This window comes from Scyliorhinus torazame, chromosome 15 (assembly GCF_047496885.1).
Source record: "Scyliorhinus torazame isolate Kashiwa2021f chromosome 15, sScyTor2.1, whole genome shotgun sequence".
Classification (NCBI taxonomy): domain Eukaryota; kingdom Metazoa; phylum Chordata; class Chondrichthyes; order Carcharhiniformes; family Scyliorhinidae; genus Scyliorhinus; species Scyliorhinus torazame.
This window is the reverse complement of record NC_092721.1, coordinates 187319747-187346934: the sequence shown is the minus strand read 5'-3', so window position 1 is coordinate 187346934 and position 27188 is coordinate 187319747. Positions and strand designations below refer to the sequence as shown.

General features: G+C 49.9%; 1 long non-coding RNA gene across 1 annotated transcript in view; it reads right to left on the bottom strand.

Moving 5' to 3' along the window:
• Positions 1 to 1127: 1127 nt before the first annotated feature.
• Positions 1128 to 27188, bottom strand: part of LOC140391464 (uncharacterized) — a 43050-nt gene continuing 16989 nt past the window's right edge. Inside the window, exon 2 of the long non-coding RNA XR_011935084.1 lies at positions 1128 to 1436. This is a non-coding gene — a long non-coding RNA (uncharacterized lncRNA). The remainder of the gene's footprint in view (positions 1437 to 27188) is intronic.

Here is a 27188-nt window from a genome sequence, read left to right as displayed (position 1 = left end):
CATGCCGGCGCCAAATGGGCACCGCGCTAACCCGCGCATGCGCGGGGGACTTCTTCAGGGTGACGGCCCCGACTCAACATGGCGTTGGCGTTCAGGGGCCGGCCACACAGGAAAGTAGGCCCGGGGGGGGGTAGAGGCTGGCCCGCCGATCGGTGGGCCCCAATCGCAGGCCAGACCCCATCGGAGGCCCCCGACGGTGAAGGATCGCTTATCCCCGCCCCACAGGCCGACCCCCGACCCTTCGCGCAGAGTTCCCGCCGGCAGCGACCAGGGGTGAACGGCGCCGGCGGGACTCTGTCGTATCCGCGCGGCCGCTCGGCCCATCCGGGCCGGAGAATCGGCAACCCCGCTGATTCCGGCGGCCCGCGGCGCGTCAAACGAGCCGGCGCAAATGGTGCCGATTCACCACACCTCGGAGAATCGCGCGCCGGCGTCGGGGCGTCATGGCCCGGTTGACACGATTCTCCAGCCCGGCGTGGGGCTCGGAGAATCACCCCCTTAATCTGTAAACTTCCGTTATAAACTGGGGAATGCACCAACAGAGAAGATACCCAAATATTTATATCTGTTATCATTAGGGAGAGGAATAAATGGCTCATAGAAAAGAGGAAAGCATGACATTCATTATTCTTTCAGAATGTTGGCATTTCATTGCTCCAGCTTTAGAACTTCCATCCTATCTGCTTAACTGAGCTGCTTTGTAACTCACTGCTGGCGATCTACCACTTTATAATTAATCCACCATCAGAACAGGCCTGGAAAATATGGTGTAAATTATGTGAAATGGCATTTTTTACAGGAATTGCAGCAGGAATTGATTACATCTCTTACAAAACCTTGATACTGCAGATGCACTGCAAAATGGCATGATTCTGCAATAGGCTAGAACTTCAGGTCCCAAATTTACACGATGGAGAGGATTTCAGCGGGGTATTGGCAATAGAGAAACAGCTCAGGAATACGGTGATAATATTTCCCTGTGCGGAATTTAGGACCCCTGCTGAAATTACTCGTTTTCACGTGAGCTCAATGACAATCAACCAGGACAACGCTGTGCAAATGTTCAAACATAGATTTGTTGGAAGAGTTTGTGTGCTGTTGAGTAGGTTTCACAAAGAGGTTCTGAGTCACAAAACAGGAAGTGTTTATTTAGTACTGTGAACTATATACGGATATATGCAGTATACATAAAGAACATAAGAACTAGGAGCAGGAGAAGGCCACCTGGCCCCTCGAGCCTGCTCCACCATTCAATGAGATCATGGCTGATCTTTTGTCTGAGCTGGGAGCTGTCTCCATGCTTGCCTCTATACACGTCTCTGTCCAGTCCAAGACTGCTCTCTGGATTCGGGTCATGTGTTCAGTGTGAATGGTAAGGTACCCAGTTCCACGTTAATTCTTTCTATGCCAGACCTTTATATCTCAAGATTAAGTGCCTGTTAAAAAGAAACAAAATATCATTGATAATGAATAAACGAAAATGTAAGGAAATACTTACAATTACGTGGTTGCTGCTCTTTACGAGTGCCTGCCCTGCCCTCATCATGTTGTCCTCCACTGTGCAATGTTTCTTGAAGAATGTGTTTCTCACTTGAAGCCATTTTTTGAATGGTCCACTTGCCTTTTGGCAGTTTCCAAAGAATGTAATACTGGTCAAAATTCACTCGCACAAACAGAATAGTAGAATCACTGGAATGTGATTTTTTTTTAATGTGACCAAACTGCATGTGGCTGAAAAGACGTATTCCATTGGGACTGCGGTGCCTGGCAGACACAAAATAGACTTGCCTGTCTTAACCAGATCTGAGTATTCTACTGCCTTATTGGGCATCACTTGAAAAACACTCCTCCGCCGATCAGCAAGGTGTCCTTTCTGAGTGTTCCAGTCAGACATGCGACAGGAGCTTATTGGTTTTGCATTTGCCCAATCATCAAAAAGACAACCCTCATCTATCAAATTTAGGGTGGGAATTCTTGAGTGGTAAGTGTTCTCCCACACCGCCATGTATTCTCCCACACTGTCAGGCTTCTCGAAAGTGCCCACGCAAAATTTTCTGTGCACTCAAAGGCAGGTTTCCAGTGCTCCAATTAAATCAGAGCAGTTGAGCAAATATTCTGCAAAATTCCTGTTCCTTAATTTCCCCAGTCTCAAGCCAACAGGGTCCTTGTGTCTGATTTGACACACCTTCTCCCGAATGAAAATGAAAATTGCTTATTGTCACAAGTAGGCTTCTGTGAAAAGCCCCTAGTCGCCACATTCCGACGCCTGTTCGGGGAGGCTGTTACGGGAATTGAACCGTGCTGCTGGCCTGCCTTGGTCTGCTTTCAAAGCCAGCGATTTAGCCCTGTGCTAAACACAGGCCGAGCACCTCCACTAAGTTCTCTTGAAGGGTATGAATATGTGACGCAACACCTTTCACCAACAAATTTCTCGATTGCCTCTACTGTCTTCCAAAAGAGGGCTGTTTGCTTAATAACAAAAGAAAATCACAATTACGGACAAGGCTCATTGAAGACTTTCTTCAGCAGCATTAGGCACTTGTCCTGAGAGAGAAAATATGCCTCGGGCCGAGTCTATCTCCATGTGGCACAATAATACAGAATTGATTTGGCACACTGACTATTGTGAGTGATGTGGCATTGTGGATATACATGTATAAACGCACATTACACGATAGTTCCTAAATCATTTTATAATAATATAGCAACATGACACTGTCCTATGTTTATTCTTAGTTTTGTTTCAGGAACAGTAGGCATTTGGCGCAATTGCGTGTTATGAAATACAATAGACATCAGGAGGTGAAAATATAAGAGAATTTAAGAAAAGGTCAGGACACTTGTGATAGGGCTTAAACATGCTCTTTTAAAAATGAGATGTATGGTCACTCTGCAGAGGAACATTGTTTATAGGAATAGGAGGAAGCCAGACAGCCCCTTGAACCAGTTACCCCATTCAATTAGGCAAACTCATTTACCCGGGTTGGCTCCATAACCTTTAATACCCTTACCTAAGAAAAAATGATCAATGCTTGTCTTGGCATTTTTAATTGACCCCTCACCTCAGCAGCACTTTTGGGGGAAAGAAGGTCCGAAATTTCCACTACCTTCTGTAACTCTAACTTCAAGGTTATGATGTGGAGATGCCGGCGTTGGACTGGGGTGAGCACAGTAAGAAGTCTTACAGCACCAGGTTAAAGTCCAACAGGTTTGTTTCGATGTCACTAGCTTTCGGAGTGCTGCTCCTTCCTCAGGTGAATGAAGAGGTATGTTCCAGAAACATATATATAAACAGATTCAAAGATGCCAGACAATGCTTGGAATGCGAGCATTAGCAGGTGATTAAATCTTTACAGATCCAGAGATGGGGTAACCCCAGGTTAAAGAGTTGTGAATTGTGTCAAGCCAGGACAGTTGGTAGGATTTTGCAGGCCAGATGGTGGGGGATGAATGTAATGCGACATGAATCCCAGGTCCCGGTTGAGGTCACACTCATGTGTGCGGAACTTGGCTATAAGCTTCTGACATCGAAGCAAACCTGTTGGACTTTAACCTGGTGTTGTAAGACTTCTTACTGTGTTCAAGGTTATGGACACACCCCATCCCACCCCTTTGACTTGGACTCTTTGACCAGAGGAAATAGTTCCATTCTATCTATCCTATCAACCCTTCCATCTTCCTCAATTAGATTATCCATTAATCTTCTGTCTTCAAGGCAATACAAGCTTATTACTTAACTCCTTTAGCCCTGGTATCATTCTGGTGAGTTTGCACTACACTCACTCCAAGGTCAGGTGAGCCTTCCTGCAGGTTAATGCCCAGATCTAAGGTGGTATTCCCAAATGGGGTCTAATCAGAGCTTCATACAGTAGTGGGACTGTGTGCCAGGCATCATCTTGTCACCTCGTTCATGGGTGCTCCGGTTTCCTCCCACAAGTCCTGAAAGACGTGCTTGTTAGGTGAATTGGACATTCTGAATTCTCCCTCAGTGTACCCGAACAGGCGCCGGAGTATGGCGACTAGGGGCTTTTCACAGTAACTTCATTGCGCTGTTAATGTAAGCCTTCTTGTGACAATAAAGATTATTATTAAAGGCTGCAGTGCAATAACACAAAGCAGGTATACATTAAGGTGCCATCAAACACTATTTGTCAGGAAACATGACTCGATAAGAAAGAAATCTACAGAGCAGAATACCCTGGAAGCAAATGGCTGACACAGCAGTGTCAATAGACACTCTGGAGAAACTCTGGTTTAGGAAGGACCACAGGTGACGATTGCACACTGGAAAGCTTGTCATAGACTCACAGAAGCCCACAGCACAGAAAAGGCACTTTGTCCCATCGTGTCTGTTCCGGTGAAAAACAACCACTTTGTATTTATAATCAACTTCCTCAGAAGCACCCAAAAGCACGCCATGTTAAATGAGTTTGTTTATATTCAGTCAGTTCAGTGAGGCAGCCGTTATTTACAAAACAAGATCCACAACAATCAGACAACTAATCGGTTCATCTGTTATTCATCTTGATGGTGTTGGTAGAGGGAAACCTACGTCAATAAAGTGGGATGTTTAAAACATTTGCCAATCTGTTGGAAACATTTCTTTTAAATTCCCAATTTTCTAACTCATGGAGGTAAGAACAGGTCTTCTCCATTCCCCCAGTAATCAAAACCGAGCAAAAGATGTGATTAGCTGTTGCTGTGTCGTGATACCCCTTCACTTCCTGTGAGCCTGAATTTGGGATCTCTACGAAAGCTTGCCTGCAGCAAGCATTGATATTCTGCCAGCTCTGAACCACAAAGAACCAGATAAATCTTGGTGCCCCAGGTATAATCCATGATTCAACTTTGCTTTGTTAACCCTTGACTCCTTCCCACTCAATGCAAGGCACTAAGTTTTTGAGGGAAAGCTGTCTCATCCATTCGGGAGGGGGAGTTCTGAAATAGGCCCTTCGAATAAGTAGCTCAAAGTTTCACCAGTCAGTATTTTTCAATCAAATGTTTTCCGCCATGCTTCAAGAAAGGATGAAGTGAGAAAAGGCCATTTGGTCCTACACGGCAGCTCCTATACAGGTCATGTGCAATGCTGTGTCGTGGATCCCATTTCATCTATTTAATCTCTGGAGAGAAAGTTTCTCTTAAATACAATCTGATCTTCCAAAGTCATCACATAAAACACTAGAATAGCTATTCTCACACCTCCAGTGTGTAGCCTTCAACATTCCCTCCAGATGATCTATTGGCACCACCCATTTATTGACTACAGCTCCGCCTTCAACACCATAATCTCAGCCAAGCTCATATCAAAGCTCCAAAACCCAGGGCTTGGCTCCCCAATCTGCAACTGGATCCTCGATTTTCTGACCAACAGACCACAATCAGTAAGAATGAACAACAACACCTCCTCCACAATAGTCCTCAACACCGGGGCCCCGCAAGGCTGCGTACTTAGCCCCCTACTCTACTCCCTGTACACACACGACTGCGTGGCAAAACTTGGCTCCAACTCCATCTACAGGTTTGCTGACGATACGACCATAGTGGGCCGGATCTCGAATAACGACGAGTCCGAATACAGGAGGGAGATAGAGAACCTAGTGGAGTGGTGTAGCGACAATAATCTCTCCTTCAATGCCAGCAAAACTAAAAAGCTGGTAATTGACTTCAGGAAGCAAAGTACTGTACACACCCCTGTCAGCATCAACGGGGCCGAGGTGGAGATGGTTAGCAATTTCAAATTCCTAGGGGTGCACATCTCCAAAAATCTGTCCTGGTCCACCCACGTCGACGCTAGCACCAAGAAAGCACAACAGCGCCTATACTTCCTCAGGAAACTAAGGAAATTCGGCATGTCCACATTAACCCTTACCAACTTTTACAGATGCACCATAGAAAGCATCCTATCAGGCTGCATCACAGCCTGGTATGGCAACTGCTCGACCCAGGACCGCAAGAAACTTCAGAGAGTCGTGAACACCGCCCAGTCCATCACACGAACCTGCCTCCCATCCATCGACTCCATCTACACCTCCCGCTGCCTGGGGAAAGCGGGCAGCATAATCAAAGATCCCTCCCACCCGGCTTACTCACTCTTCCAACTTCTTCCATCGGGCAGGAGATACAGAAGTCTGAGAACACGCACAAACAGACTCAAAAACAGCTTCGTCCCCACTGTCACCAGACTCCTAAATGACCCTCTTATGGACTGACCTCATTAACACTACACCCTGTATGCTTCATCCGATGCCAGTGCTTATGCAGTTACATTGTATATGTTGTGTTACCCTATTATGTATTTTCTTTTATTCTCTTTTCTTCTCATGTATTTAATGATCTGTTGAGCTGCTCGCAGAAAAATACTTTTCACTGTACCTCGGTACACGTGACAATAAACAAATCCAACCCAATCCAATCCACTGTGTCAGCTAGTAAGTGTCATGGTGTTAGTCAATGGACTGGAGGTGGGGGAGAACTTACAGTCTGACTCAGAAAGGAGTCTGTTTTACAGCAAACAAGGACTGTTTACTCAAAAAACGGAGTCAATTTAAACAGCAAATGTGTCTACTTAAAAAAGAGGCTTTATGAACTGCAATGAACAGCTCAAGGACAAAACCACAGCAACTTTTCCTGAAAATGGTGTTGAGATTTTTGAGTGCTGTAGAAGCCACACTCTGCCAGGCAAGTGGAGGGTATTCCGAAACACACCCGCCTCGGAGGTGGCAGGCAGGCTTTCGGGAGTCAGGAGGCAAGACGCTCACTGCAGAATTCACAGCCACTAAACTGCTCTTGTAGCCACAGTATTTACGTAGCTGACAGCAGGAAATCACAGTGTGGAACAAAATGTATTTCTGTCCTTGTCCTACAACTCTGTAGTGTCACGGGTTGGAGCGTCAACCTGTGAAATCACTTTCTCAATCTTACGCTGCACCAGAACTCCATTCTTTCAGAATGAATCGGACAATCGAGAAAGGCCGGCTGGAATAAAGCTACCACAATTGGTCTGCTCACTAAAGTAGAGTCTTAATCTGTGGCTATCCCTTAATAAGGGGACTTGAAGGTGTTTAAAGCACTTAAACATCACCTCATTCTTCAATCCACTCGCTGTTCAATATGTCAGCATCATCCTGTGGTTGGGAAGTTCTGCTGATGTGATGCATGATCAATAACTCCAGAAGCGTGGTTGGAGACAATTGAAGGCTTTAATACGCTAGATGTTTCCCCCAGCAGCGCAGGTACAGAAGAAAGCTGCTGGGGCGGCACGGGCTCTTATACCCCGCCTTGCAGGGCGGAGCTAACATACAGGCTTAACCAATGGGAACAAGTACATTCGCCACCAATGGTATCTCCGGCATTACCAGGTACCGTACTCCTTCTAACACAGACTACCACATTCACCCCCTGTTAAAAAAAGTCTGGCGAGGGTGGTGGTTTCGTATTACAACGTGGTAAAGTGGTAGAAGTGGCAGTTATGAAGGTACCGTAATACCTCCGTACAGCGTTTTGCCTTATTACATCTTAACTATTTACAACAGTTTACATTTCAAAATGAAGCAATTAGCCGGGGGCCCTGGTCGTCCTCTGCGATCGTCGTAGCTTTGGTGGTGATGCCGGTGGAGGTTCGGGCGTCTGTGACTCCGGGAGCGTGGTTTCGGCTTCTATGGCCGCGTCATCACCCCTAGACGGGGCCGGTGGAAGGACCGACTGACCTGGGAAGTGGGCGGCTGTGGGGTGCGCCGGTGGGAGGGCGGGTGGGACTGGTGGTGGGGGTGTGTGTGGGGATCCAGCAGCGCCAGGTCTCATAGGGAGACCGTATCCTGTCGGCCGTCGGGGTACGCCATGTAGGCGTACTGAGGGTTAGCGTGGAGGAGATGGACCCTCTCGACCAATGGGTCCGATTTGTGCGCCCGCACGCGTTTTCGGAGCAGGATGGGTCCGGGAGCTGCCAGCTAGGTCGGGAGTGAGGTCCCAGAGGAGGACTTCCTGGGGAAGACAAGGAGACGTTCGTGAGGTGTTTGGTTGGTCGTGGTACAGAGCAGTGACTGGATGGAGTGAAGAGCATCCGGGAGGACTTCCTGCCAGTGGGAGACTGGGAGTTTCCTGGACCGCTGGGCCAGTAGGACGGTCTTCCAGACCGTTCCGTTTTCCTTCTCTACCTGTCCGTTTCCCCGTGGGTTGTAACTGGTCGTCTTGCTCGAGGCAATGCCCTTGCTGAGTAAGAATTGACGCAGTTTGTCGCTCATAAAGGAGGACCCCCTATCACTGTATGTAGACGGGGAACCGGACAGCGTAAAGATACTATAGAGGGCTTTTATGACGGTGGTTGCGGTCATGTCGGGGCAGGGGATGGCGAATGGGAAGCGGGAGTACTTGCCAGTCACGTTCAGGAAGTACGTGTTGGGGTCGGTGGAGGGGAGGGGTCCTTTGAAATCCATACTGAGGTGTTCAAAGGGACGGGAAGCCTTAATCAGGTGCGCTTTCTCTGGCCTGTAGAAGTGCGGCTTGCACTCCGCGCAGATTTGGCAATTCCTGGTGGCTGTCCTGACCTCCTCGATGGAGTAGGGCAGGTTGCGGGTCTTGATGAAATGGAAAAATCGAGTGACCCCCGGGTGGCAGAGGTCCTCGTGGAGGGCTCGGAGGCGGTCCACTTGTGCGTTGGCACATGTGCTGCGGGATAGGGCATCAGGAGGCTCGTTTAGCTTCCCGGGACGGTACAAGATCTCATAGTTGTAGGTCGACAGTTCGATCCTCCATTGTAAGATCTTGTCGTTTTTTTAATCTTACCCTGCTGTGCATTATCGAACATGAAAGCAACCGACCGTTGGTCAGTGAGGAGAGTGAATCTCCTGCCGGCCAAGTAATGCCTCCAATGTCGCCCAGCTTCTACTATGGCCTGGGCCTCCTTTTCGACTGAGGAATGGCGGATTTCGGAAGCGTGGAGGGTGCGTGAGAGGAAGGCCATGGGTCTGCCGCTTGGTTGAGGGTGGCCGCCAGAGCTACGTCGAACGCGTCGCTCTCGACCTGGAAGGGGAGGGACTCGATGGCATGCATCGTGACCTTTGCACTGTCTGCTTTGATGCGGCTGAAGGCCCGGAGGGCCTCTATCGACAGGGGAAAAACTGGATTGGATCAGGGGACGGACCTTGTCCGCATAGTTGGGGACCCACTGGGCATATTAGGAGAAAAAACCTAGGCAGCGCTTCAGGGCCTTGGAGCAGTGAGGGAGGGGGAACTCCATAACAGGGCGCATGCATTCAGGGTCGGGGCCTATAACTCCATTTCGCACTACGTAACCGAGGATGGCTAGGTGGTTGATGCTGAACACGCATTTATCCTTGTTATACGTGAGATTAAGGATTTTTGTGGTCTGGAGGAATTTCCGGAGGTTGGTGTCGTGGTCCGGCTGGTCATGGCCGCAGATGGTGACATTATCGAGGTAGGGGAATGTGGCCCGTAAACCGTACCGGTCAACCATTCGGTCCATCTCTCGTTGGAAGACCGAGACCCAATTAGTGACACCGAAAGGAACGCTTAAGAAGTGGTAGAGCCGCCCATCTGCTTCGAAAGCAGTGTATTTGCGGTCACTAGTGCAGATGGGGAGCTGGTGGTAGGCGGACTTAAGATCCACAAAGGAAAAAAACCGTGTATTGCGCGATCCTGTTTACCAGGTTGGATATGTGGGGGAGAGGGTACGCGCCAAGCTGCGTAAACCTGTTGATGGTCTGACTGTAGTCTATGACCATCCTATGCTTCTCCCCGGTCTTTACAACCACTACCTGAGCTCTCCAGTGGCTGTTGCTAGCCTCAATTACACCTTCCCTCAGTAACCGTTGGACCTCTGACCTAATAAAGATCCGGTCCTGGGCACTGTACCATCTGCTCCTGGTGGCGACTGGTTTGAAATCCGGGCTGAGGTTTGTAAACAGGGAAGGCGAATCGACCTTGAGGGTCACGAGGCTGCAGACGGTGAGGGGGGGTTATAGGGCGGCCGAATTTGAAAGTTAGACTTTGGAGGTTGCACTGAAAGTCCAACCCTAAGAGTGTAGCCGTGCAGAGGTGGGGAAGGACGTAGAGTCGGTAGTTTTTGAACTCCCTTCCCTGGACCGTGAGGTTAGCCACACAAAATCCCTTGATCTCTACTGAGTGAGATCCGGAGGCCAGGGAGATTTTTTGATTAACGGGGTGGACGGGGAGAGAACAGCGCCTTACCGTGTCGGGGTGTATGAAGCTCTCCGTGCTCCCAGAGTCAATTAGGCGGGACGTTTCATGCCCATTGATAAGCACCGTCGTCATAGCAGTCGAGAGTGTTCGGGGCTGAGACTGGTCCAGAGTCACCGTGGCTAATCGTGGCAGCAGTTGGATGTTCTCTTCGGGCGGTGTGTGGTCAGCCGAACTGGGGTTCTGGGAGTCCATCCAAGATAGCGTCGCCCACTGGTCGCACATGGCTGGGGGTGCACAAAATGGCGGCGCCCATCCATCGCACGTGGCGTCTGTGGGACAAGATGGCGGCACCCGGAGGCCACACGTGGCCCTGGAGGAGGAAGATGGCGGCGCCCGCTGGCCGCACGGGGTCCATGGAGAGGGTTGTGATTGCGGTCCATATTCGCCTCCGGAGACCGCAGCGACTGCCCGGGCCTGGCATACCGCCACAAAGTGGCCCTTTTTGCCGCATCTCTTGCAGATGGATGAACAGGCCGGACAACGCTGTCAGGGGTGCTTGGCTTGCCCGCAAAAATAGCAGCGAGGCCCCCCGGGGTTGCCAGGCCGTCTCGCAGCACAAGCTTGTGGGGGGATGGGAGATGCCTCGGGGTCGGCCGCGGGGGGGGGTTCCACGCTGCCCAGGGGGCTACCGCGCGGTCGGGGACATAAGCGCAGGAATTTCGGGAGGCCACATCCAGGGAGCCGGCAAGGGCCCGTGCCTCCTTGAGGCTTAGTGTCTCTTTCTCCAGCAACCGCTGGTGGATCTGGGAGGACAGCATACCTGCAATGAAAGATTCCCGAATCAAAAGTTGTGTGTGGTAATTTGCTGAAACTTGCGGGCAGCTGCAGTTTCTCCCCAACACCAGGAGCGCACGGTAGAATTCTTCCAGTGATTCCCCAGGGATTTGTCGCCTCGTCGCTAGTAAATGTCGGGCGTAGACGTGGTTTACAGGGCAAATATAATGTCCTTTCAGCAGCTCCATTGCGGCATTGAAATCGTCCGCGTCCTTGATGAGGGTGTAGATTTCTGGGCTCACCCTAGAGTGCAGAATTTGTAGTTTCTGTTCTCCCGCGGGTGTGTCTTCGGCCGTCCCGAGATATCCGTTGAAGCACGCCAGCCAGTGCTTAAAGGTTGCTGCTGAGTTTGCCGCATGGGGCCTAAGTTGCAGACACTCCGTCTTGATTCGGAGCTCCATTCTTTAAAAACGAGCGTATTAAATTGATGCACGATCAAGAACTCCAGAAGCGAGGTTGGAGACAACTGAAGGCTTTAATACGCTAGATGTTTCCCCCAGCAGCACAGGTACAGAAGAAAGCTGCTGGGGTGGCATGGGCACTTATACCCCACCTTGCAGGGCGGAGCTAACATACAGGCTTAACCAATGGAAACAAGTACATTCTCCACCAATGGTATTCCAGGATTACCAGGTGCCGTAATCCTTCTAACACAGACTACCACATGATGCAATCAGGATTTGGAGTTGGCAACAACCTTCAACTTTTTTTCACAACAGGTACCAGTCTGTTGCATCCTCCAGCAGTTAATAATAAAGTAGGATCTATAGAATGAGGAATCCCCTCAAATGGAGGATTGCGCATTGTACCAGATGATATGCCTAAGGGCTATATCATAGATGGATGGTGCGCAACCTCCAACCAGTAGGTGGCAGTGCTGACGCACCATGCGGTCTCCAAACCAAGGTCACATGACCAGTGACTCCCATAGAAGGGGAGACACATCCGGCCATCTTCAGAAGAAGATTGAGAGGGTAATAAGACATGCAAGTGAATGGTCAGTGCTCGGTGTAAGTTCCAGAGGAGTAATAAGTAGACTCCATGACATTGTGCTCTGTAACAGATTGCTACCTTACCACACGAGACTCAATAAAAGATTCTAGTTTGGACAAGTCAAAATGTTTGGTGGACTCCTTCATGAAATACAAAGGACCAAACGCAACATGGTCCCACGAATGCTGAGGATTTAAAGATAGCTTCGGCAGTGACAACAGTCGGTATTCGGCTTGAAGACAGATCTGGTGAACTGCAGCCTGAGGTGACCCAATGCGCTAGAAGATGCTGAAGCTAGAGATGGAAGGACTGAGGTCCCCCCACCAGATTCAGATGTCCAGTAACGTAGATGAGAACTGGCAGCTGTTCAAACAGCAGTTCAAACTTTATGTTTCAGCCCTGGGCCTACAGGCCCAGCCTGATGAAAGGCGAATCGCATTGCTGTCAGCAGTGGCAGCTCCACAAGCACTCGAACTGTATAACTCGTTTGTGTTTGATGATGAGGAGGATCACAATAAATTTGATGAAGGGATGAAGCACTTTGATAAACATTGTTCCCCTCAGAAGAATGAAACGTTTGAGAGCGACACGTTCTGCAGGCGTACCCAGAGATCTGGTGAATCATTTGACAGTTTTGTCATGGACACGAGGCTGAAGGCCCAGTCATGCAACTTCAGCGATCTGAAATCTTCGTTAATCCACGGCCAAATTGCCTTTGGTGTAGCTCACGATATGCTTTTGGCGATATTATTGCGGGAGGAAGATTTGGTGCTGGAAAAGGTGGCGAAGATTTGCCAGGCAAGCAAGATAGCTGCACAGAGAATAGGCACACTCTGCTCAAAACATTTTGCCGCCAACTCGGAAGACGAAGCCAGCGCCATTAGTGCTATGACGCATGTCATGAAGAAACGTGGTTTCAGTGCGGGCGGCCATTTTAGGCGACCGAAAAGGAGCCGCTGCCGCCATCTTGTGCCAAAAGTATGGCACTAGACATGCCCCATGGCAATGTCCGGCCTTTGGAAGAGTTTATTCCAGGTGCGGCCATGTTGGGCATTTTGCAAAACAATGTTTTGCGCATTCTACCATGGATCATGCATGAGCGGTGCATGCAGTTAATGAGATAAACACGGAAGAACAGTTTTCATCGATCTCATTGTGGCGAGGAACCAGACAAGTCCGAACAACAAAGATGAAAACAAAATCTTAAGTGAGACTGAAGATAATAAGAATGCTCCGAAAACCTTAACGTCTGTATTAAAATCAATGGTGATACTGAACAATTCTTTCATTCGTTGTGACTTTGACCCTAAAGCGACAGCCAACCTCGAGCCGATCGGCTTTGCAAAAGCTAAACGTGCAGCGGAACTTTGCTGATCGGCTGTAGGGCTAATGACAGACTTCGGAACAAGAACTATGGAAACTTTCAATGTTTGTGAACTAGTCCTCTCAGTGGCAGACAGGAAGCACACATTACTCTATCACATTGTAGACATGGATGTGGACGCAGTACTAGGTAGAAAATCATGTGAATCCCTGAATCTAGTCAAGCGACTGCGTGTCCGTGAAGTTGGCTGGTCACCTGAGCACTGTGGATCCCTGCAAGACGTTACGGTGTGTGGGGATTCAGAAGAAATCCTAGTGGAGAACGACAAATCAGACAAGGAGACGGAACTACCAGTGAGCATTCCACAATTCTGCTTAACAGTCTTCAGAAACGTGCACAGGCTCAGTGGCACGTTACGAGATGATGAACCCATATTACAGCATCTGTGACATGTAGACAGAGGATGGAAAGCCGTTGAGCTTCACTCTGGAGTTCACATTCTGGCCGAATGAGTATTTCACAAATGAGGTGATCACTAAAGTAATATCAGTTGGACGCACGGCTGCTTAAATCATTCTTTGCTGAACCACAAATCATCGGCTACACAGGCTGCACAATCGACTGGAAGGAGGGCAAAAATGTCACGATGAGCACAATCCGAATGAGACCAAAGTACAAAGATTCCTTCAAAAGGCATGAGAGACCAACCACAACGGGGCTGGTTTAGCTCACTGGGCTAAATAGCTGGCTTTTAAAGCAGACCAAGGCAGGCCAGCAGCACGGTTCAATTCCCGTACCAGCCTCCCCGAACAGGCGCCGGAATGTGGCGACTAGGGGCTTTTCACAGTAACTTCATTTGAAGCCTACGTGTGACAATAAGCGATTTTCATTTTTCAGTTCATTTCAACACCAGGGGCGTCATTCTCCGACCCCCCGCCGGGTCGGAGAATGGCCGTTGGCCGCCGTGAATCCCGCCCCCGCCCCCGTCTCCGGTACCGGAGATTGGGCGGGGGCGGGAATCGGGCCGCGCCGGTTGACGGGACCCCCCGCTCAATTCTCCGGCCCGGATGGGCCGAAGTCCCGCCCAGAAATTGCCTGTCCCGCCGGCGTAAATCAAAGCTGGTATTTACCGGCGGGAACAGGCGGCGTGGGTGGGCTCCGGGGTCCTGGGGGGGGGGTGCGGGGCGATCTGACCCCGGGGGGTGCCCCCACGGTGGCCTGGCCCGCGATCGGGGCCCACCGATCCGCGGGCGGGCCTGTGCTGTGGGGGCACTCTTTCCCTTCCGCCTCCGCCACGGCCTCCACCATGGCGGAGGCGGAAGAGACTCTCCCCACTGCGCATGCGCGGGAAACTGTCGGCGGCCGCTGACGCTCCCGCGCATGCGCCGCATTTCCGCGCCAGCTGGCGGGGCAACAAACGCCATTTCCGCCAGCTGGCGGGGCAACAAACGCCATTTCCGCCAGCTGGCGGGGCGGAAATCCCTCCGGCGCCGGCCTAGCCCCTCAATGTTGGGGCTCGGCCCCAAAGATGCGGAGCATTCCGCACCTTTGGGCTGGCGCGATGCCCGTCTGATTGGCGCCGTTTTTGGCGCCAGTCGGCGGACATCGCGGCGTTGGGGGAGAGTTTCGCCCCAGATACAAGAAGGAGCAAGAGGTCAAGATGTTTTTACTTTTATTTAAAATAAGATACCAATATAGCTTCCTGCCATCTGCTGTTCATGCCATTCAACTTAAATGTGAAGTTTAGGGAATAAATTAAAAGGATCTTCTGTGTTGCCAGCTGAAAGTGGAAGTGTACTGACATCCTCCGTTCAGTCGCATGAAGCAGTTTTGCACTTTCGCCATTATTAAAGGGAGCCTCCTGAGTGGTTTCATTATCTAACATATTATTCGAGCTGCTACTGACCCAGTTTGAGGTTGGACACTCCAGTGATTTGAATAGACACCCAGAAAGGTGTCACTTGAGGTTTTTCTGGGAATTCAAAGGAGTTTCTTCTTTTGTCTCTAACAGTCAGTAAAAAGTTTGCCGACGGGATCTTCAGGATAACCTGGAGGGGTGGTGAGTTTTGAGATGAGAAAAGCTGAAACCTGCCGAAAAACAAATTTTGCTCTTTGCTCCTAATGCGTCCGCGACTGTGTTTTCAAAAAGACAGGATGGGACACGAGAACAGGATAGTACAGGAAAGACGAGCTGCTCCAGGATAGGACACTAGAAATGATCAACTGCGATAATTCTGGTCACTTTTTGTAGACTGTGTCCTTTGACCAGTGTGCAACTGTTATAATTAACACTGGACTCTATGGGCTGTGTCTCCATACCGGCGTAAAAACGCTGGCGTTTTATTCCAGACTGTACTGAAAAAAATAGAGAGCAATTCATTTACCTGCAGGGGCCTAGCAGGGGCCCGGGGAACTTCACGCAGCTTTGGCTGCGGATACGAGCCCGCGAACTTCCGATTCGGAGTCCGAGGCAGCAGCCTCCAGCTGCCGCGCCGAGCTCCATGGAGGACTCTGACCACGGACCCACGCTGCTCCATCTGACTCGCCCGATCGCTGCCCAGGCCGCCCATAAGGCCCCCCCCCCCCTGTGATAGACTCCCCCATGCCCCCCCCCCCCCCCACCAAGCGGCCGTGGACTGAGTCCGCAGCCGCCGCCCGTGAGTCCCGGCCGGCCCGACGTGGTTAGAAGCACGGCGTCGGGAACCAGCCGTGCAGCGTGATTTACGGGTGAGCGCCGGGCCCGATTCGGGCGTAAAAGTCGATTCTCCGCCCCCGCGCCAAACACGATTTTGGTGCGGGGCTGCGGAGAATGCAGCCTTATGTGTGTGTATGCATGTGCATATATTTGTGTGGGTTTGCACGCGTGCATATATCTGTGTGTGTGTGCGCATGTGAATACATGTGTGTGTGTACACATGCATATATGTGTGTGTGTATGTGCATATATGTATGTGTGCACACGTGCACATATGTGAATGTGTGTGCGCATGTGCATACATTTGTGTGTTCACATGTGCATATATGTGCACGTGTGTGTGCATATGCATACATGTGTGTGTATCACAACCTGTTCTTAAGTTTTGTAAAAATACAGTAAGTTACATTATATATGGGCCTTATTTATTTACCCTTCAGGTCCACACGCTCGGCACACATGAAACACATTCCGGCTGCTCAGAAGTGAGTATGCAATGCGATCCCAGCCACCCGGAAGCGGGCGTGAAACGCGACCTCGTCCACTGTCGTCTCCCAGGAGCACAATTTCACGCTGGACGGCCAAGCCTCTGCGGGGCTGTCTCAGGGAGGTGCTGACCATTAAAAAATAAATATCAGTGGAAACACTGTCCCACGAGTGTGGTTAGCGCAGTGGCTAAATCGCAGCCCGTTATTCATGAGTTATGAACATCACTGCCAAGCCTGCCATTGATTGTCCATCCCACATTGTCCAACTGGTTGTCTTTCGAGGCCATTTCAGAGGTCAGTTAAGCATCAATCACATTTATGTAGGCCTACAGCCACATGTAGGCCAGACCACCAAAGGCTGGCAGATTTCCTCCCCTAAAGGACATTGCAAACCAGATGGGTTTTCACAACTATCCCATAGAGTCATGGCCACCATTAATGGTCCTAGCTTTTTATTTCAGCTGTCGTGGTGGCGTTTGAATTCCGATTATTAGTCCAGGCCACTGGATTACTAGTCCCATAACATAAATGCTTTGTCACTGTACTCATCACAATAAACCATCCCAGATTCAATCCTGAGCTCAATACACCATCAGGGGAACCAAATGGCCAACAGCTATCGTCCTCAGTGCCGAAGATCCAAATTAGGATCACTTGGCCATTAGAACCTGCTTGGCCATTCATACAGTCATGGCCAATCTGATTGTAACCTCAACCCTGACAACCTTTCACCCCCTGGTTATTTAAGAAATACCCTAGCTCTGCCATCAAAATATTCAAATTCTGCTTCCACTGCCTTTTGAGTTCCAAAGCATTTCTCCTCATCCCAGTCTGAAATCAGTGACCCGTTATTTTTTAACAGTGACCCCTAGTTCTAGATTCTCCCATAACAGGAAACATCCAGTCCATGGGCGAAATTCTCCAGTATCGGCGCGATGTCCGCCGACTGGCGCCAGAAATGGCGCTAATCAGTCGGGCATCGCGCCGCCCCAAAGGTGCGGAATCCTCCGCATCTTGGGGGGCCGAACCCTAACCTTGAGGGGCTAGGCCCGTGCCGGACTGATTTCCGCCCCGCCAGCTGGCGGAAGTGCCCCGCCAGCTGGCGCGGAAATGACATTGCCGGGCGGCGCATGCGCGGGAGCGTCAGCGGCCGCTCACGGCATCCCCGCGCATGCGCAGTGGAGGGGGTCTCTTCCGCCTCCGCCATGGTGGAGACCGTGGCGAAGGCGGAAGGAAAAGAGTGCCCCCACGGCACAGGCCCGCCCGCGGATCGGTGGGCCCCGATCCCGGGCCAGGCCACCGTGGGGGCACCCTCCCGGGCCAGATCGCCCCGCACCCCCCCCCCCCAGGACCCCGGAGCCCGCCCGCGCCGCCTTGTCCCGCCGGTAAAAGAGGTGGTTTAATCCACGCTGGCGGGACAGGCATTCTAGCAGCGGGACTTCGGCCCATCCAGGCCAGAGAATCGCAGGGGGGGGACCCGCCACCCGGCGCGGCGCAATTCCCGCCCCCGCCAAATCTCCGGTGCCGGAGAATTCGGCAACCGGCGGGGGCGGGATTCACGCCAGCCCCCGGCGACTCTCCGACCCGGCGGGGGTCGGAGAATCTCGCCCCAGATTTACATTGTATGGGGCTGGTTTAGCACAGGGCTAAATAGCTGGCTTTTAAAGCAGACCCTGGCAGGCCAGCAACGCGGGTTCAATACCCGTACCAGCCTCCCCGAACAGGCGCCGGAATGTGGCGACTACGGGCTTTTCACAGTAACTTCATTTGAAGCCTACTTGTGACAATAAGCAAATTTCATTTCATTTCATAATAACCCTCAGGATCTTAAAGGCTTCAATCAAGTTGCCTCTTACTCTTCTAAGCTCCAGCGGATACAAACCTCGCCTGCCCAATCTTTTCTTCGAAGACAACCCACTCATTCCTGGCACTGGTCTAGTAAGCCTTCTCTGAACCACTCCTAATGCACTTACATGTTTCCTTAAACAAGGAGACCAATACTATACAAAGTAGTTCAGATGTGGGGCATGACTTACCAGCCTTTTTGTGCCCAACTTGGTGATGCGACGAGGCCATTGAATCTTGCGAGAGGCCTCGCTGGGTGAGATCGAGATTAGCATATTTAATTAAGCCATGCCATATGTCTGCACTGGATTCTCTTGCCGCCCGGGACCTAACGGCAACACCAGGGATACCTCGCCAGGGTGCCGTTTAGCACTGGTTCCCAAAAACGTGAACAAGGTGCAACGGCACCTTGGGGGGGGGGTCTCCCAGACCATTTGAGACGCCTGGCTATCATAGATTTATCGTAGAATTTACAGTGCAGAAGAAGGCCATTCGGAGGAAACCCATGCAGACACAGGGAGAACGTGCAGACTCCGCACAGTGCATCAGGTAGTCAGGGATAGACACCTTCCCATGTATATACATTTGTTCAATCACCGTTTGTATATAGTCAGGCAAGGTGGTGATGTGTTAGGCAGGTTGGCTCGATGTGGACTGCACTCGATGCAGAGAAGTTAGAAACAGACGTCTAACACAGGAGAAGATCCAACACTGTTTTATTCAACTACATGAACTGCTGTACATATTCAGCTGTGGGTTGACACTATACTGATCTGACTAGTGACCTTGTAATAGCCTGACCAGACTTACTAGCTAACGCATGGTGTTTGCGCTTGCTAACTCGTGGACCCTGACTGTCTCAGTAGCTGGGTCCAGAGAGAGCGGGAAAACTAGTGCCCTCTGGCTTTATAGTGGTAGTGTCCTGTCTTGTGATTGGCTGTGCTGTGTTGTATGCTTACTGGTCATCCTGTGTGTCAATCACTGCCTGTATCTTATTATATACATGAGTGGATATTGTGACATCTCCCTTTTTATATACAAACGGTGATTGAACAAACGTATATACATGGGAAGGTGTCTATAGTGCAGATACATGGCAAACTAAGCAATATTTACAAGAGTTAAGTCGATGGATTCAGTCACAGAATTTACAAAAGTTAAGTCTGCAGATTCAGTCTTTGTGGCGGGTGACGAATTCTTGTCGATCACGGCAGAGGTGGATCAGGAGCCACCTGCACCTAGAGAGGTGGGATCGCTGCCATTGCGGTGGTCACGTGGGCCGGCAGGATCGCTGGCAGATCGGTGGCCTCGTGGCAGGTTACGTCCGGAGGAAGCATGATAGCCGGCGGAGCACTGCGGTCAGGTGGTGGGCGTGGAACTCTTCGTAATGCCCGTCTGTTGCGCCGTAGCAGGAAGCCATCAGCCATGCGAACCATGAAAGACCTCGGGGCAACTTGTTTGACAACAGCTGTGGCTGACCAACCACCCTCAGGCAACTGGACACGAACATGATCGGCTGGAGCATGAGCATCATATGTGGCCTTCTGTTGGGACCGGGACTGCTGCACTTTTTGCAGTACCGTGAGGTGGTCAAGGTCTGGAACATGGATGGCTGGAACTGTGGTCCTCAGAGTGCGATTCATTAGCATCTGCGCTGGAGACAACCCAGTGGACAGTGGGGTTGCCCTGTATGCCAGCATTGCCAGATTGAAGTCAGAGCATGAGTCTGCAGCTTTGCACAGCAATCGCTTTACAATATGGACCCCTTTCTTGGCCTTCCCGTTTGATTGCGGGTAGTGGGTACTGGAGGTAACGTGACGGAAGTTGTAGGACTATGCAAAATCAGACCATTCTTGGCTGTAAAAGCATGGACCGTTGTCGCTCATTACCGTGAGCGGTATCCCGTGCCTGGCGAACGTTTCTTTGCAGGCTTTGATGACCGCTTTCGACGTGAGGTCGGACAGTTTCACCACTTCTGGGTAACTGGAGAAGTAGTCGACCAGGAGTACATAGTCACGCCCCTAGGCGTGAAAAAGGTCTACACCTACTTTGGACCACGGAGAGGTCACAATCTCGTGCTGTTAGTGTTTCCTTGGGTTGAGCTGGTTGAAACTTCTGACAGGTGGGGCAGTTGAGGACCGTGTTGTCAATATCGTGGTTAATGCCCGGCCAGTAAACCGCCTCCCGAGCTCTGCGTCGGCATTTCTTGACTCCAAAGTGACCCTCATGGAGTTGGCCCAGCACCATAGCCTGCATGCTTTGAGGAATAACGATCCTGTCGAGTTTCAGAAGGATTCCCTCCACATCCGTCAGCTCGTCTTTAACATTAAAGAATTGGGGACATTGTCCCTTCTGCCAGCCATGGGTAAGGTGCAGCATCACACGCTGCAGTAAAGGATCCTTGGCCGTTTCCTCACGAATTTGGACCACCCATTCATCAGAGGCTGGGAGGTTGGTGCACACAATTGCACTTGCGCTTCTATGTGGCAGATGAAGTCACCTTGTTCACACGGTGTGGTGATGGACCGGGATAGGCAACTGCAATGATCAGCTCTTTGCCTGGCGTGTAGACAAGTTCAAAGTCATAGCGGCGGAGTCGAAGAAGAATTCGCTGTAACCGAGGTGTCATGTCGTTTAAATCTTTCTGGATTATGTGGACTAGAGGCCTGTGGTCCGTTTCCACCGTGAATTTCAGCCGGCCGTAAACGTAATCATGAAACTTGACTATTCCTGTCAGGAGACCCAGACACTCCTTTTCGATTTGGGCATACCGTTGCTCATTGGGCGTCATGGCCCTGGAGGCATATGCTACTGGAGCCCAGGACGAGGAGTCATCTCGTTGGAGGAGCACCGCCCCAATGCCGTCCTGGCTTGCATCAGTTGATATCTTGGTTTCCTTGTTTGGGTCGAAGAACGCTAGAACCGGGGCTGTGGTGAGCTTTGCCTCCAGCTCACGCCATTCCGCTTCATGTGTGGTTATGATGCCCACCCGATATGGAGACTTGAGGTAGTCAGCATCAGGGTCCGTTGGGCTGTCGGTATCAGAATCTGACATGCCTTGTTGTATTGAGCGGATACTTCTGCGCCGCAGCTGGGATCGCTGGGTGCTGAGCGGTGGAGCGGATCTGCAGAGGGCTGCGTAGTGGCCAAACTTGCCACACTGGAGACCCAGGTACCTTGGCACTGCAAGGTGTGCACCTTGGCACTGCCAATTGGGCACCCAGGCAGTGCCACCCTGCCCATAAGAGGTGGGGTGAGGAGGACATGAGGACCCAGAAGAGGTAGACAGTGAGGAGGTCCGGAGTCCACAGTGAAGGGGATCGAAAGATCGGGGCTGGCTTTAAAAGCGGTGGCCCAGGCTGGGAGTAAATGATGCAAGTGCGGCCTCGTTCGAGCGTTACCCGCCGAGGCAAAAAAAAGGCAAAGTGTCGTTGAATAGTGGGATCTCCCTTGGCGCTGCAGGCGCCGAGAAACACCCGCTAAACGCGCCCAAAAATGGACGCTGTTTTCTTTTGGTTGAATCGTGCCCATAGTCTCACCAATCCTTGTATAACTGAAGCCTGACCTCCCTACTTTTGTAATCAATTCCCCTCGCAATAAATAACATTCCATTAGCCTCCCTTCTTACTTGCTATACCTACATATCTGCTTTTTGTGATTCATTCATGAGGACACCCCGTTTCGCACAGTGGGCGAAACAGCTGGCGTGTAATGCAGAACAATGCCAGCAGCCCGGATTCACTTCCCCTACCAGCCTCCCCGAACAGGCGCCGGAATGTGGCGACTAGGGGCTTTTCACAGTAACTTCATTGAAGCCTACTTGTGACAATAAGCGATTATATATATCTCGAAGCTTTGCAATCTCTCACCCTTTAGGTAACATTATTCTTTTTTACCCTTCCTGCCAAAATGGGCAATTTCACATTTGCCCACAATTTACTCCATTTGCGAGGAAGGGACAGAGAGCACAAATCTAAAAGCAAATCAGCAGATAAGGCGAGATGCTACAAAAATAATAAAAGGCCTAAACTTAAGGCTCTGCATCTGAATGCATGTAGCATTCGAACTAAAACAGATGAACTGATAGTGCAAATAGAAATTAACAAGTACGATCTGATAGACATGACAGAGATTTGACTACAGGATCACATAGATTTGGACATGACTATTGAAGGGTATGTGATATAAAGTAAGGACAGGAAGTTACAAACAGGTGGAGGGTTGCCTCGGTTAATTAATGATAGTATTAGCATTAGGGAGAGATGACTGAACTAAGTGCAGGAAACCAGGGTGTAGAAGTAGGTTGGGCAGAGATGAGAAATGATAAAGGCAAGATGTACAGTACATCAGCCGGTTCCCCTTTATCAACAGCTGGTGTGAATCGTTCAGAGAACTCCAACTGGTTCAATATGATTTCCCCTTTCGCAAAACCATGTTGAATCTGCCTGATTACTGTGAATTTTTTTTACATGCCCTGCGATAGCATCTTTAATAACATAGAACATAGAAAAATACAGCACAGAACAGGCCCTTCGGCCCACGATGTTGTGCCGGACATATGTCCTAGATTAATCATAGATTATCATTGAATTTACAGTGCAGAAGGAGGCCATTCTGCCCATTGAGTCTGCACTGGCTCTTGGACAGAGCACCCTACCCAAGGTCAACACCTCCACCCAACACCAAGGGCAATTTTGGACACTAAGGGTAATTTATCATGGCCAATCCACCTAATCTTTGGACCGTGGGAGGAAACTGGAGCACCCGGAGGAAACCCACGCACACACGGGGAGGATGCACAGACAGCGACCCAAGCCGGAATCAAACCCGGGGCCCCGGAGCTGCGAAGCAATTGTGCTATCCACAATGCTTCCGTGCTGCCCTTAAGAACAAATAAATCTACACTATATCATTTTACCGTAATCCATGTACCTATCCAATAGCTGCTTGAAGGTTCCTATTTTTCCGACTCAACTACTTCCACAGGCAGTGCATTCCATGCCCCCACTACTCTCTGGGTAAAGAACCTACCTCTGACATCCCCCCTATATCTTCCACCATTCACCTTAAATTTATGTCCCCTTGTAATGGTTTGTTCCACCCGGGGAAAAAGTCTGACTGTCTACTCTATCTATTCCCCTGATCATCTTATAAACCTCAATCAAGTCACCCCTCATCCTTCTCCGTTCTAATGAGAAAAGGCCTAGCACCCTCAACCTTTCCTCGTAAAACCTACTCTCCATTCCAGGCAACATCCTGGTAAATCTCCTTTGCACCTTTTCCAAAGCTTCCACATCCTTCCTAAAATGAGGCGACCAGAACTGTACACAGTACTCCAAATGTGGCCTTACCAAAGTTTTGTACAGCTGCATCATCACCTCACGGCTCTTAAATTCAATCCCTCTGTTAATGAACGCGAGCACACCATAGGCCTTCTTCACAGCTCTATCCACTTGAGTGGCAACTTTCAAAGATGTATGAACATAGACCAAGATCTCTCTGCTCCTCCACATTACCAAGAACTCTACCGTTAACCCTGTATTCCGCATTCATATTTGTCCTTCCAAAATGGACAACCTCATACTTTTCAGGGTTAAACTCCATCTGCCACTTTTCAGCCCAGCTCTGCATCCTATCTATGTCTCTTTGCAGCCGACCACTTCCCTCCTCACGATCCACAACTCCACCAATCTTCGTATCGTCTGCAAATTTACTGACCCACCCTTCAACTCCCTCATCCAAGTCATTAATGAAAATCACAAACAGCAGAGGACCCAGAACTGATCCCTGCGGTACGCCACTGGTAACTGGGATCCAGGCTGAATATTTGCCATCCACCACCACTCTGACTTCTATCGGTTAGCCAGTTCGTTATCCAACTGGCCAAATTTCCCACTATCCCATGCCTCCTTACTTTCTGCATAAGCCTACCATAGGGAACCTTATCAAATGCCTTACTAAAATCCATGTACACTACATCCACTGCTTTACCTTCATCCACATGCTTGGTCACCTCCTCAAAGAATTCAATAAGACTTGTAAGGCAAGACTTACCCCTCACAAATCCGTGCTGACTATCCCTAATCAAGCAGTGTCTTTTCAGATGCTCAGAAATCCTATCCTTCAGTACCCTTTCCATGACTTTGCCTACCACCGAAGTAAGCCTGTAATTCCCAGGGTTATCCCTAGTCTCTTTTTTGAACAGGGGCACGGCATTCGCCACTCTCCAATCCCCTGGTACCACCCCTGTTGACAGTGAGGACGAAAAGATCATTGCCAACGGCTCTGCAATTTCATCTCTTGCTTCCCATAGAATCCTTGGATAACTCCTCCCAAATCAACAGGTTCTCCATTATTGGTTGTTATCCAGTGATCCGATGCATATGTGCAGTCATTGAACGAAACTCAGGTTCCGCTGTGATGGATCTATCATCAAGTAGCCACTCGTGGCTGGACTAGAGAGTATGGGAGATCGGTCAATGTCCTCAGCAAAGGCCGGTATTGGAGCTGGAGGAGCGTGTGGAGAGGAATCCCAGTTAGAGGAAAACCCTCCCACAATTTCTGCTTTTCTTTGCTAGTCAATTTGCTTTTAAAAGCAGGCTCCTTTCTCCATTGAAATAAAAGAGGGCTCATTAAAAAAAAAAAGCCAGTTTACATGGAAGCCTGGCAGCAGTCAAAGGAATGGAGTAGAAAGCTTTTGTGTTGAAAAAAAAAACATCTTGAATGACCTGCAGTTGATAGCTTGACTAAAGCCAAATCAAAACGGGAAATCAATTATGCAAGCAGCGCCTCGTCTTATGAGAGAAAGAGAGAACAAAAATGATACCGAAAGTTATGCAAAGTGGGTGACATCTGCATAGTAGTGACATGATTTTTATGATAGGTGCTTGCTTTACCCCGAGTGGTGGTATTGTAATTCATCTACCTCTGAATTAGGATGGGACAATTAGTGCAGACACTGTGCCTCACGTGTTACCTCCAGCGTTAATGAGGTTGCTTCAAGCTCCTGTCGACGCGGGCTTGAAAACTGAGACTGATTTCTTTCCTCTTGTGAGCTGAATGTGATCCTGATTACCTCAGTGGAGGCCACCTGCTGCTGGCTGCTTTTCCTTTGTGTGCGTGGCTTCCATTTGCTGCGGTCCCGGAGGACAGCGGCCTCCGGGGCACTCCCAGCTGACACCAATCTGGTCACCCACCGACGGAGCAATCAGCCAAGTGGCCGTTTTCCCCCAGCCACCCTCTGTCACACAGATTGAGTGGATATTTGCACTCTGCACACAGGCAACGCTGTGCCCTCCGCTGCATCTCTGGCTCCCCAGCCATTTTTTCTTTAAACAAACTGCACACACTTACAGCGCTAACCCTTTGCAAAGTTTAAAACTGGGCAAGGGGGTGACGAAGTTGCTTCAGTTCCACGATGTGCTTCTCTCGGTACAAAATATATATATTAAGGATCTGAAGAATATGGGTAGGAATTTTCATCGCCCCCCCCCTTCCCCCGCCCCCCCCCCCACCCCGCCCCTCGCAGCATGTTTTGCGACAATGGAGGGGTGATCTTCCCACCGCCCTCAATGGGTTTTCCCATTGTTTTCACCCTCCACCCCTGGGGAATCTGTGGCGGCGGTTTTCTGGCCGGAAGATCCCGTAGGCGGGAATGACTGGGAAATTTCATCCCATGTTATTTTTTTCGGGGGATGTGAGTGTCACTGGCAAGTCCAGCATCCCTAATTACTCTTGAACTGAGTAACATACTCGGCCATTTCAGAAGGGGGCAGCCGCATTGCCTTAGGATTGGAGTCACATGTAGGCCAGGCCAGGTAAAAGGGGCAGATTTCCTTCCCTGAAGGACATGAGTTAGCCAGATGGGATTTTGCTGCAATCGATGATGATTTTATGGTCCCCATTATTGATTTCAATATTATTAATCAAACAAATTTAAATTCCACCACGTGCCCTGGTAATCTTTGAACCCACATCCCCGGAAACACTCGCTTGGGCTGCTGGATTTTTAGTCCATTATTTAGTGATGTTATTGCTGTATCACTGACTCATAATTACCAGTCGCAATTCACAGCTCAAATAGTTGATTGGATTTGGATTTTAAGAGTCAAATTCTTGAGTATGTGGTTATGATTTGGAAATTTCCATTCCCCTGCTCAGGCTGGTCACAAGGAGGGAGAGATAGGAAAGTGACGACAGAGGGAAAGAACAAGATGAAGGAGGGAGATAGAGAGTGAGATGTGCTGGAGGAGAGACAGAAATTAAGAAGCGTGGGCTGAGAAATGACGAACGAGAAGTGAAGGAGCTGAGAGAGATAATTGGAAGAGGAGAGGCAGAAAGAACAAGGAACTAAGAATAAAGAAAATTACAGCACAGGGACTGGACCTTCGGCCCTCCAAGCCTGCACCGACCATGCTGCCCGGGGACCATATCCCTCTATTCCCATCCTATTCATGTATTTGTCAAAACGCCCCTTAAAAGTCACTGTCATATCTGCTCTGGTCAGACCCCATTTGGAGTATTGTGAGCAGTTTTGGGCCCCGTATCTAAGGAAGGATGTGCTGGCCTTGGAAAGGGTCCAGAGGAGCTTCACAAGAATGATCCCTGGAATGAAGAGCTTACCATATGAGGGACGGTTGAGGATTCTGGGTCTGTACTCGTTGGAGTTTAGAAGGATTAGGGGGGGTTTTATTGAAACTTACAGGATACTGCGAGGCCTGGATAGAGTGGTCGTGGAGAGGATGTTTCCACTTGTAGGAAAAACTAGAAGCACAGGACACAATCTTAGACTGAAGGGACGATATTTTAAAACAGAGATGAGGAGGAATTTCTTCAGCCAGAGGGTGGTGAA